General features: G+C 36.4%; 1 long non-coding RNA gene across 1 annotated transcript; it reads left to right on the forward strand.

Annotated features, from left to right (window-relative positions):
* The first annotated feature begins 301 nt into the window (after positions 1-301).
* Positions 302-2,827, forward strand: LOC117297019. The gene is made up of 3 exons (XR_004519837.1): positions 302-341; positions 931-1,034; positions 2,794-2,827. It is a non-coding gene; the product is annotated as an uncharacterized LOC117297019 (long non-coding RNA).
* Positions 2,828-12,389: the final 9,562 nt, after the last annotated feature.

Below are 12,389 nucleotides of genomic sequence, written 5' to 3' on the forward strand. Positions count from 1 at the left end.
CCAGCAAGTGCATCAATTAACCATCTAATGCAGGCTCATTAACTTTACGCGGGAGACTCTACAATCCGCCGACAGAGGGCGCGATTCCTATTTAAATACTTAGTCAGATACCCTAAACCAAATTCAACGCTGAACGTATTGATGAAGTCGAGCTTGATAAATCACGTGTGTCCCATTCAGAAACGCATGCGGTATCAGAATTTCTCAAAAACATGGACGGAGAGGAGTGACTTGCTTCTTCGAGAGAATTTTGCCCGCATTTGGCTCCATTTTACCGTTTCCTGAAAAAGAAACGGTAGTTATGAAGTGCAAGACATGTCCTCACAAAGTAAATGCAAAAAGTAAGTTTGGAATATATATATTTATTGTGGAAACCGGAGCTTGTAAACTTGTGTGTGATAACCCCCTTGACTTGTGCGTTAATTATAAAAGGGGTAGGCGGAGTCGGGACGTGGTCAAGGAGGCGGTGGGGGAGGAGGCTGATGCATGATCGCAACACTCAGACTTTGAATATTAATGCAAATTCAGCTCAATGACTTTGAGTCTGACGATGTAAATGACCTGTGACTGATAATTTGTTTTTTTTAGGATATAAAAATTATATTCCTTTCACAGATTTTCAACAAAATGTAACACTTGTGTAAAGTTGTTCTTATTTATATTATCAGTGATTTTTTTTCTTTGTATCACTCAGCGATGACCGCATATTTTATATCGGAAAAGTTTCCGTATGGCGCGACCACTTTTTCATTCGAAATAAAATAATATAGTATTTAATTTACCTGATAGATATATCCCTTTTTGTAAAAATGAGTGAAAAAGTGGGGGCGCCATACGGAAAGTTATCCATAATATCACTACCAATTAATAGCACAGACAGCATTTTTTGAATGAATGAAAAGTCACTTATTGTCTTCCTTCTCATTACAGCTGCATTACATGGTGTGGTCTATCATTCATATCTGCGTCTCAACTCTCACAAGAATGTTGAAGGCCGTCAGGAGGTCGTCGACCAGAAAGACCTAGGACCACTGGTGAGTGAAACACTGGAGTTTTATCTTACATGTCTTAGGAATTGTCCAAATTGTTTAGGTTTATATCTTGATGTTTACATACAGAAATGTTTGTACATTATTGTTGTTTAGTTGCCCCTGCTAGAACCATCAAAACATTTTGTTTTTATTTTTTCTTGCAGAGGTTTCAACATTTACATTACTCTGAATTTTTAAAATTGGTTTATGAAAAAAAAGATGCACAATAGATGAAATTTATTAGGTGATTTATTGCATATGGTTTCTTTTGAAGAATATAACTCCCAAAATGTTTAGGTTCACCATTTTGTTTTTCTTCAGGAAAGACACAAAAACGAATTAGTGTAAAGGGTTTGCCACCTGTAGGGGGACCTCTGGTCATTATTATGAAATGGTTTGAGAGAAAAAAAGCCACAATTTCGTTTTGAATAAAAGGTGGTTTATCATTTTGTAAATTTTGAAAAAAAAGCAACCCCAAAGTTCTTTGTTGGTACTTGTTTATTTTATTTCAGAGGTTTATCCCTCTGAAAACAGCAAAATTCAGTGATAAAGGTTAACCTCTGGCCAATGTTTTAACTGTTTTAGTTGAAAAATGTACCACTTCGTTTTAAAAGGCTTGGTAATTTGGTAATTACCCTCCCCCTCCCTAAATATTTGGTCAGAAATAGTTTTGTTTTATTTCAGAGGTTTTATATTTAACTCTTAAGAAGAGCAACATTCAGTGATATGGGTTCGCCATCCGTAGGGAAACTTCTGGCCAATTTTTTAACTGTGTTTAGTACCACTTCATTTTAAAAGGCGATTTTTTTTTTTATAATTTGGTAATTACCCTCTCTCCTCCCCAAATATTTGGTTAGAAATATTTGTTTTATTTCAGAAGGTTTATATTTAACCTTTAAGAAGAGCAACAATCCGTGATATGGGTTCGCCACCCGTAGGGAAACCGCTGGCAATTTTTTAACTGTGTTTAATTGAAAAAAGTACCACTTCATTTTAAACGGTCATTTTTTTAATAATATGGTAATTTTGGAAAATTACCCCCCCCAAAAAAATATTTGGTTAGAAACCGTTTTATATCGGAGGTTTTTTATTTAATTCTTTAGAAGAGCAAACTTAAGTGATATGGGTTCGCCACCCATAGGGAAACCTCTAGCCAATTTTTTAACTGCTGTTTATTAATTGAAAAATTTGCCACTTCATATTGGGTGATTTATTTGGCAAGTCTTGAAAAATAAGCCCCCAAATATTTGGTTTTATATTTTTAACTCTGAAACCAGAAGAGCAAAAATTCAGTAACAAAGGGTTCGCCACCCTGTAAGGAAACCCCTGGTAAATTTTTTAGCGGTGCTTTTGATTGAAATTAGGTAAAATTTGAAAACTAACGGAAGCCCCCAAATATTTTGATATACAAATAGGTTTGTTTTATTTCAGAGGTTTTATATTTTACCTGTGTTCGCCACCCGGAAGGACACCCCTGGCCAATCATTTTGAAAAGTTTGAAAAAAAAGCAAACCTTATATGTTGATGTATCGAAATCTTTACCTCTTATTGATTGATTGCTACTGTGCCAGGGTTTTGCTTCTTTCTGTTTTCTCAGCAAGTAGAACCAGTAGATCTGTTTTGCTGAAACTTTCACAGTTTTACTTCATCTTTCTATGTTTTGTCCATTAATCATTGAAAAACAAAACAAAAAACGTATTATCATTGCTTGGTTATTTTTCATCACTTCTTAATTTCATTTTTGTATCTGGTCTGGTTTCAGATTGACAGGGCATGTGCCAAGTGCCGTCACGATGGACTTCATTGCCACACCAGGCAAACACGATCAGCTGATGAAGGACAAACCGTCATCTATTTCTGCCCATCATGCAAGTAAGTTAATCACTACTTAAAGTCACCTGGAAATAGAATTTGTTTTCTTTCAAACATAAGAGTATATGCTTACGAACAATAAAACAATTTTTTTAGTAATTGTTTATCACGATTTATATGTTTAAAAAATATGTAAAGTTGTTTGGGGGGGGACTGACTCCGCCTACCCCTTTTGTGACGTCAATCGAGGCAGACTTTGCCTGCAATGCGTATAGTAAACACACGTGCAAAGTACATGTACGTCCAAGTCGTAAGTTGGTACATTTCAAAAAGTGTTTTTCTGCATTCAGCAGTAATACACCTGGTCGGCATTGCCGGAAAAAAAACACATTTTGTTTTGTTTTGAAACGTACAAACTCACGACTTGGTCCGTACATGTACTTTGCAATTGTGTTTACTCTACGCATTACAGGCAAAGTCTGCCTCGATTGACGTCACGAACAGCGCCCTCTCGGGTCGGGTCTACTCTTAAATTTGTAAATAACATAAGAAATGATTTTTTAAAACCTTAGTTAACTGTTTATTCACATTTCACTCATCAAAACACATAGGCCCCCTATTAGTGACAAAAGCTTTATTTTGAAAAAATACCACTTCCAGGTGACTTTAAACCTGGTTCATACTTCCTGCAAATGCAAAGTGAATTTTGGCAACCCAGCCCTGTTTAGTTAACGAATGTTTCAAAGAGGTTGAACACAGTTCAACTGTTGCGAGTGATTCATTGCGAGTTTGTGACAACAAAATTTGTTCGCATTTGCAGGAAGTATGAACCGGGCTTTAGGCTTGTAGATCCTTTTAGGTTTATCATACAGTTTCCATAGATTGCACAGGGGTAAGTAGGTACCTGTGAGGGCAGAGATGGTTCATATTTGGCTGCACAGGCAATTTCTGAGTTGGTTTGATGAATGAAATAAATGGTCCATTGATCAGGGGTAACATTGTTGCAGAGCCACGAGCGTCACTGAATGACGGATTTCAGTGCTACATGCGGATTAGTACAAGCAGAAATTCACTGTTCATATGACATGTGTGTAAACCGTTGTCGGAAGTGTCATGGCCGAGTGGTTAAGAGCATCAAGTTCAAACTCTGGTGTTTCTGATCAGCAGAGTGTGGGTTCGAATCCCCAGCCATGACACTTGTGTCCTTAACCCTTTCAATACCACATTGTTTATTGCAAGCGCCGAACCGGATACCGCATTGTTGACAAAGGTCACAATGCTGTGTACCGTATTTTTTCACACTAACAAATATATAACGCAATTTGCAGTGTGTACTGTTTTCAATCTTGAAATCTGTGGGAAGACATTATTCTTTGGAAAAACTTTGTGCATGCAATTTGTAGCATATGAAATGACCTTTCCTACGATGTTAGGGCCACTGATTTTCCGCGATCGCAGAAAACGGACGGAATTCGCGGAAATCCGCCCTTTGAAACGGAAAACGGGATTTCAGAAAATTATATTTTTTATTTTATTTTTTATTTTCTTGACGCCAAAACTATTGAAATTGCATTCTTTATTAAGATTCTTTTTGTTAAACTAAAAAAGCATCAGAAATCAGACCATTAAAAAGTACGAGATCGTAACCGTGGATCATTCTGTTCTACTTCACACCATGCTCCATGTTTACACACACCATGTACACACGTTGTTAACATGGTTAAGCGAAGGGCATTATTCGCGGCATGTTTTTAACATTTTATGTTCACCCAAATTGCATTTTCTCCCTCTCTTTTACCAACAATAATACACAAACTAGCTTACCTATGATCTATAAGAACACATACAATGTTTTTTCATCTCGCAAAGGTCTAAAATAAAACCGTAAACTGTCAACATTCTGTCGCCAAAGCGAAAACAAAATGGCTGACATTTTGTTTGTGGATGGAGAACGGTCACGTCCATAGACTTGTTCCCAAGTCTTTGATCATGCTGAAACAGCGCCCTCTTGTGGATACACTCCTGTCATTGGCCTACAATGTGGCTGATGCAGAGAATCAACTGCAGTTTTAGGCTTGGAATCAAGTCTATCACATCAAGTGCATTGATACTGCAGTCACCAGTGCAACCTTTTTACCCTGACTACATGTTTTTGTTTCATCGAACAGCAGTATACAAAATAATCCACAATAAAAAAATAAACAAATTAAAGTGTTTTTTTGAAATTTGTCAGTTCAAAGGAACATTTTACGAAGTCAGCAGTGCAACTTATCTCAAATTAATTTTTATAAGTGTGTCCCTGGGTATTAAACAACCTTTTATCTAATTAAAAAAACATGAAACGGAATTTTTTGTGCCTGAAACGGAATTCATGTTTTTGCCAAACGGAATTTGCACTTTTCTGAAACGGAAAATCAGTGGCCCTACGATGTCTAATTTGTATATTTATTATCTTAATTTTGTTTGCAAGATTTCTGGCTAAAACGACTTACTTCTATTTTTATTCAGGATTTCTGTCTCAAGAAAAACGACAAGATTTTCAACCTAATTTTCCTCAAGAAAAGTTTGTAAAAACTACTCGGAAAATATAATCGTTTTTATTATAAGCTTCTATTTCCATTTGTACCAAAATCGGAACCTATTATGCTGAAAAATCTTTTTTGTTTTGAAAGTGTTCAGCCACCGTGGTCACTTCGACCAGCACGAGTCGGTCGGGGCCCGCCCGCCATGCACGCCCAAGCCCACGGCGTTGGAACGGGTGACGTGCTCGGTCCAGTTAGCTACCGTTGTTATATAGTCCGGTTTTTTCATCATCTGACTGCATGTCTGGCGACGAAATACCACGATTTGATGCCAAATGTTCACTAGATACTTTGATAGAACTTCCCAAGTCTTTTTATAGAGTCACTATAGGCAAACATATAAGCCAAAACCTTCGTGCAATGAGGAGACATGATGGTGATTTTTGTCCAAAAAAAACGGAAGCGTGAAATCTTCAAACGTACTTTTCTCGGAAAATCATAATTGCGACCCCCTATACAATACATACCATTGCAATGCTTGGTAAACAAGCAACCCGTCTATATAAAACCTAACAACAGAGGGCGCCAAACAAAATAAATACAATCTCTCAAAGGCAAGGCTTTTTTCTGTCGAGTTTTCTCGACATTGGGACGGAGCGACTACACAACGCACAGTCGAGTTTTCTCGACAATGGTAAGGAAGCGGTTGCACTGCGCGGTCGAGTAAACTCGACAATGGTATTGAAAGGGTTAAGCGAGACACTTAACCATTGCTTCGCCCTTCGGATTGGATGTAAAGCCGCACTTTCACTGTTTTTTCATCTCACTGTTTTTTCATCTTTCTAACCATTTGTAAAATCGACCCCAGGATGGTTAGGGTCAAAGGTTAATTTTTTATGTAAAAGTAATTTTTTTTATATATTTTTTTATATTTACAGGCATCAAGAGATTGAGTACTCCTGAAGAGAATCAACATCTTCGGATCAGTCTACACTTATAGATCTCAAGACAAGAGCTCACTGGAACAAGGAGATGAAATCACCACCGGCGACGACAACAACGATGACGACCTGATGCCACAGAGATGTCTTACTGATGAGGAGGCCGATTTTTTGACTGGTTTATTCATTGAAAAATGCGCCACTTCATATAAGGTGATTTATAAGTTTTGAAAAACAAGCCCCCCAACTATTTGGTTTTATATTTTGAACTCTGAAAACAGAAGAGCAAAAATTCAGTGACAAAGGGTTCGCCACCCGTAAGGAAACCCCTGGCCGATTTTTTAACTGTGTTTGATTGAAAATTGCACCACTTCAAATTGAAAGTTGACATTTGGTAAATTTTGAAAAATAACAGGAAACCCCTCCAAATATTTTGACATACAAATAGGTTCGTTTTATTTCAGAGGTTTTATATTTTACCTGTGAAAACAGAGAGCAAAAATCAGTGACAGTCTGTAAGGAAATCCCTGGCCAATTATTTTTAAATGTTTGGGGAAAAAGCAAACATAGTTTGTTGATGTATTGAAATCTTTACCTTTAATGGATTCATCGCTACTGTGACAGGGTTTTGCTTGTTTCTGTTTTCTAAGCAAGTAGAACCAATTAACCTATTTTGCTGAAACTTTCACTGTTTTTTCATCTTTCTAACCATTTGTGAAATCGACTCGAGGATGGTTAGGGTCAAAGGTTCTTTTTTTTATGTAAAAGTAATTTTTTTTATATATTTTTTTATATTTACAGGCATCAAGAGATTGAGTACTCCTGAAGAGAATCAACATCTTCGGATCAGTCTACACTTATAGATCTCAAGACAAGAGCTCACTGGAACAAGGAGATGAAATCACCATCGGCGACGACGACAACGATGACGACCTGATGCCACAGAGATGTCTTACTGATGAGGAGGCCGATTTTTGGACTGGTTTATTCATTGAAAAATGCGCCACTTCGTATAAGGTTATTTATAAGTTTTGAAAAACAAGCCCCCTACTCTTTGGTTTTTTTCTTTCGAACTCTGAAAACAGAAGAGCAAAAATTCAGTGACAAAGGGTTTGCCACCCGTAAGGAAACCCCTGGCCGATTTTTTAACTGTGTTTGATTGAAAATTGCACCACTTCAAATTGAAAGTTGACATTTGGTAAATTTTGAAAAATAACAGGAAACCCCTCCAAATATTTTGACATACAAATAGGTTCGTTTTATTTCAGAGGTTTTTATATTTGACCTGTGCAAACAGAGAGCAAAAATCAGTGACAGTCTGTAAGGAAATCCCTGGCCAATTATTTTTAAATGTTTGGGGAAAAAGCAAACATAGTTTGTTGATGTATTGAAATCTTTACCTTGGATGGATTCATCGCTACTGTGACAGGGTTTTGCTTGTTTCTGTTCTTTCTAAGCAAGTAGAACCAATTAACCTATTTTGCTGAAACTTTCACTGTTTTTTCATCTTTCTAACCATTTGTGAAATCGACCCTAGGATGGTTAAGGTCAAATGTTTATTTTTTTATATAAAAGTAATTTTTTTTTATATATTTTTTTATATTTACAGGCATCAAGAGATTGAGTACTCCTGAAGAGAATCAAGATCTTCGGATCAGTCTACACTTATAGATCTCAAGACAAGAGTTCACTGGAACAAGGAGATGAAATCACCACCGGCGACGACAACAACGATGACGACCTGATGCCACAGAGATTTCTTACTGATGAGGAGGCCGATTTTTGGACTGGTTTATGCATTGAAAAATGCGCCACTTCATATAAGGTGATTTATAAGTTTTGAAAAACAAGCCCCCAACTATTTGGTTTTATATTTTGAACTCTGAAAACAGAAGAGCAAAAATTCAGTGACAAAGGGTTCGCCACCCGTAAGGAAACCCCTGGCCGATTTTTTAACTGTGTTTGATTGAAAATTGCACCACTTCAAATTGAAAGTTGACATTTGGTAAATTTTGAAAAATAACAGGAAACCCCTCCAAATATTTTGACATACAAATAGGTTCGTTTTATTTCAGAGGTTTTTATATTTGACCTGTGCAAACAGAGAGCAAAAATCAGTGACAGTCTGTAAGGAAATCCCTGGCCAATTATTTTTAAATGTTTGGGGAAAAAGCAAACATAGTTTGTTGATGTATTGAAATCTTTACCTTGGATGGATTCTTCGCTACTGTGACAGAGTTTTGCTTCTTTCTGTTTTCTAAGCAAGTAGAACCAATTGACCTATTTTGCTGAAACTTTCACTGTTTTTTCATCTTTCTAACCATTTGTGAAATCGACCCCAGGATGGTTAAGGTCAAATGTTCATTTTTTTATATAAAAGTAATTTTTTTTATATATTTTTTTATATTTGCAGGCATCAAGAGATTGAGTACTCCTGAAGAGAATCAAGATCTTCGGATCAGTCTACACTTATAGATCTCAAGAAAAGAGCTCACTGGAACAAGGAGATGAAATCACCACCGGCGACAACAACAACAACGATGTTGACCTGATGCCACAGAGATGTCTTACTGATGAGGAGGCCGATTTTTGGACTGGTTTATGCATTGAAAAATGCGCCACTTCATATAAGGTGATTTATAAGTTTTGAAAAACAAGCCCCCAACTATTTGGTTTTATATTTTGAACTCTGAAAACAGAAGAGCAAAAATTCAGTGACAAAGGGTTCGCCACCCGTAAGGAAACCCCTGGCCGATTTTTTAACTGTGTTTGATTGAAAATTGCACCACTTTAATATGAAAGTTGACATTTGGTAAATTTTGAAAAATAACAGGAAACCCCTCCAAATATTTTGACATACAAATAGGTTCGTTTTATTTCAGAGGTTTTATATTTTACCTGTGAAAACAGAGAGCAAAAATCAGTGACAGTCTGTAAGGAAATCCCTGGCCAATTATTTTTAAATGTTTGGGGAAAAAGCAAACATAGTTTGTTGATGTATTGAAATCTTTACCTTGAATGTATTCATCGCTACTGTGACAGGGTTTTGCTTCTTTCTGTTCTTTCTAAGCAAGTAGAACCAATTAACCTATTTTGCTGAAACTTTCACTGTTTTTTCATCTTTCTAACCATTTGTGAAATCGACCCTAGGATGGTTAAGGTCAAATGTTTATTTTTTTATATAAAAGTAATTTTTTTTTATATATTTTTTTATATTTACAGGCATCAAGAGATTGAGTACTCCTGAAGAGAATCAAGATCTTCGGATCAGTCTACACTTATAGATCTCAAGACAAGAGTTCACTGGAACAAGGAGATGAAATCACCACCGGCGACGACAACAACGATGACGACCTGATGCCACAGAGATTTCTTACTGATGAGGAGGCCGATTTTTTTACTGGTTTATTCATTGAAAAATGCGCCACTTCATATAAGGTGATTTATAAGTTTTGAAAAACAAGCCCCCAACTATTTGGTTTTTTTCTTTCGAACTCTGAAAACAGAAGAGCAAAAATTCAGTGACAAAGGGTTCGCCACCCGTAAGGAAACCCCTGGCCGATTTTTTAACTGTGGTTGATTGAAAATTGCACCACTTCAAATTGAAAGTTGACATTTGGTAAATTTTGAAAAATAACAGGAAACCCCTCCAAATATTTTGACATACAAATAGGTTCCAATTGACCTATTTGTATGTCCCCCTGAAACTTTCACTGTTTTTTCATCTTTCTAACCATTTGCAAAATCGACCCCAGTAAGGTTAGGGTCCAAGGTTCATTTTTTATGTAAAAGTAATTTATTTATATATTTTTTTATATTTACAGGCATCAAGAGATTGAGTACTCCTGAAGAGAATCAACGTCTTCGGATCAGTCTACCCTTATAGATCTCAAGACAAGAGCTCACTGGAACAAGGAGATGAAATCACCACCGGCGACGACAACGATGACGACCTGATGCCACAGAGATGTCTTACTGATGAGGAGGCCGATTTTTTGACTGGTTTATTCATTGAAAAATGCGCCACTTCATATAAGGTGATTTATAAGTTTTGAAAAACAAGCCCCCAACTATTTGGTTTTATATTTTGAACTCTGAAAACAGAAGAGCAAAAATTCAGTGACAAAGGGTTCGCCACCCGTAAGGAAACCCCTGGCCGATTTTTTAACTGTGTTTGATTGAAAATTGCACCACTTCAAATTGAAAGTTGACATTTGGTAAATTTTGAAAAATAACAGGAAACCCCTCCAAATATTTTGACATACAAATAGGTTCGTTTTATTTCAGAGGTTTTATATTTTACCTGTGAAAACAGAGAGCAAAAATCAGTGACAGTCTGTAAGGAAATCCCTAGCCAATTATTTTTAAATGTTTGGGGAAAAAGCAAACATAGTTTGTGGATGTATTGAAATCTTTACCTTTAATGGATTCATCGCTACTGTGACAGGGTTTTGCTTCTTTCTGTTTTCTAAGCAAGTAGAACCAATATTTTGATATACAAATAGGTTCCTTTTATTTCAGAGGTTTTATATTTTACCTGTGAAAACTGAGGAGCAAAAATCAGTGACAGTTAGTAAGGAAATCCCTGGCCAATTAATTTTAACTGTTTTGGAAAAAAAGCAAACATAGTTTGTTGATGTATCGAAATCTTAACCTCCGATAGATTTATCGCTACTGTGACAGGGTTTTGCTTCTTTCTGTTACCTCAGCAAGTAGAACCAATTGACCTATTTTGCTGAAACTTTCACTGTTTTTTCATCTTTCTAACCATTTGTGAAATCGACCCCAGGATGGTTAAGGTCAAATGTTCATTTTTTTATATAAAAGTAATTTTTTTTATATATTTTTTTATATTTACAGGCATCAAGGGATTGAGTACTCCTGAAGAGAATCAACATCTTCGGATCAGTCTACACTTATAGATCTCAAGACAAGAGCTCACTGGAACAAGGAGATGAAATCACCACCGGCGACGACAACAACAACGATGTTGACCTGATGCCACAGAGATGTCTTACTGATGAGGAGGCCGATTTTTGGACTGGTTTATGCATTGAAAAATGCGCCACTTCGTATAAGGTGATTTATAAGTTTTGAAAAACAAGCCCCCTACTCTTTGGTTTTTTTCTTTTGAACTCTGAAAACAGAAGAGCAAAAATTCAGTGACAAAGGGTTTGCCACCCGTAAGGAAACCCCTGGCCGATTTTTTAACTGTGTTTGATTGAAAATTGCACCACTTCAAATTGAAAGTTGACATTTGGTAAATTTTGAAAAATAACAGGAAACCCCTCCAAATATTTTGACATACAAATAGGTTCGTTTTATTTCAGAGGTTTTTATATTTGACCTGTGCAAACAGAGAGCAAAAATCAGTGACAGTCTGTAAGGAAATCCCTGGCCAATTATTTTTAAATGTTTGGGGAAAAAGCAAACATAGTTTGTTGATGTATTGAAATCTTTACCTTGGATGGATTCATCGCTACTGTGACAGGGTTTTGCTTCTTTCTGTTTTCTAAGCAAGTAGAACCAATTGACCTATTTTGCTGAAACTTTCACTGTTTTTTCATCTTTCTAACCATTTGTGAAATCGACCCCAGGATGGTTAAGGTCAAATGTTCATTTTTTTATATAAAAGTAATTTTTTTATATTTTTTTATATTTGCAGGCATCAAGAAATTGAGTACTCCTGAAGAGAATCAAGATCTTCGGATCAGTCTACACTTATAGATCTCAAGAAAAGAGCTCACTGGAACAAGGAGATGAAATCACCACCGGCGACGACAACAACAACGATGTTGACCTGATGCCACAGAGATGTCTTACTGATGAGGAGGCCGATTTTTGGACTGGTTTATGCATTGAAAATGCGCCACTTCATATAAGGTGATTTATAAGTTTTGAAAACAAGCCCCCAACTATTTGGTTTTATATTTTGAACTCTGAAAACAGAAGAGCAAAAATTCAGTGACAAAGGGTTCGCCACCCGTAAGGAAACCCCTGGCCGATTTTTTAACTGTGTTTGATTGAAAATTGCACCACTTCAATATGAAAGTTGACATTTGGTAAATTTTGAAAAATAACGA

This window comes from Asterias rubens, chromosome 11 (genome assembly GCF_902459465.1).
Source record: "Asterias rubens chromosome 11, eAstRub1.3, whole genome shotgun sequence".
NCBI lineage: Eukaryota > Metazoa > Echinodermata > Asteroidea > Forcipulatida > Asteriidae > Asterias > Asterias rubens.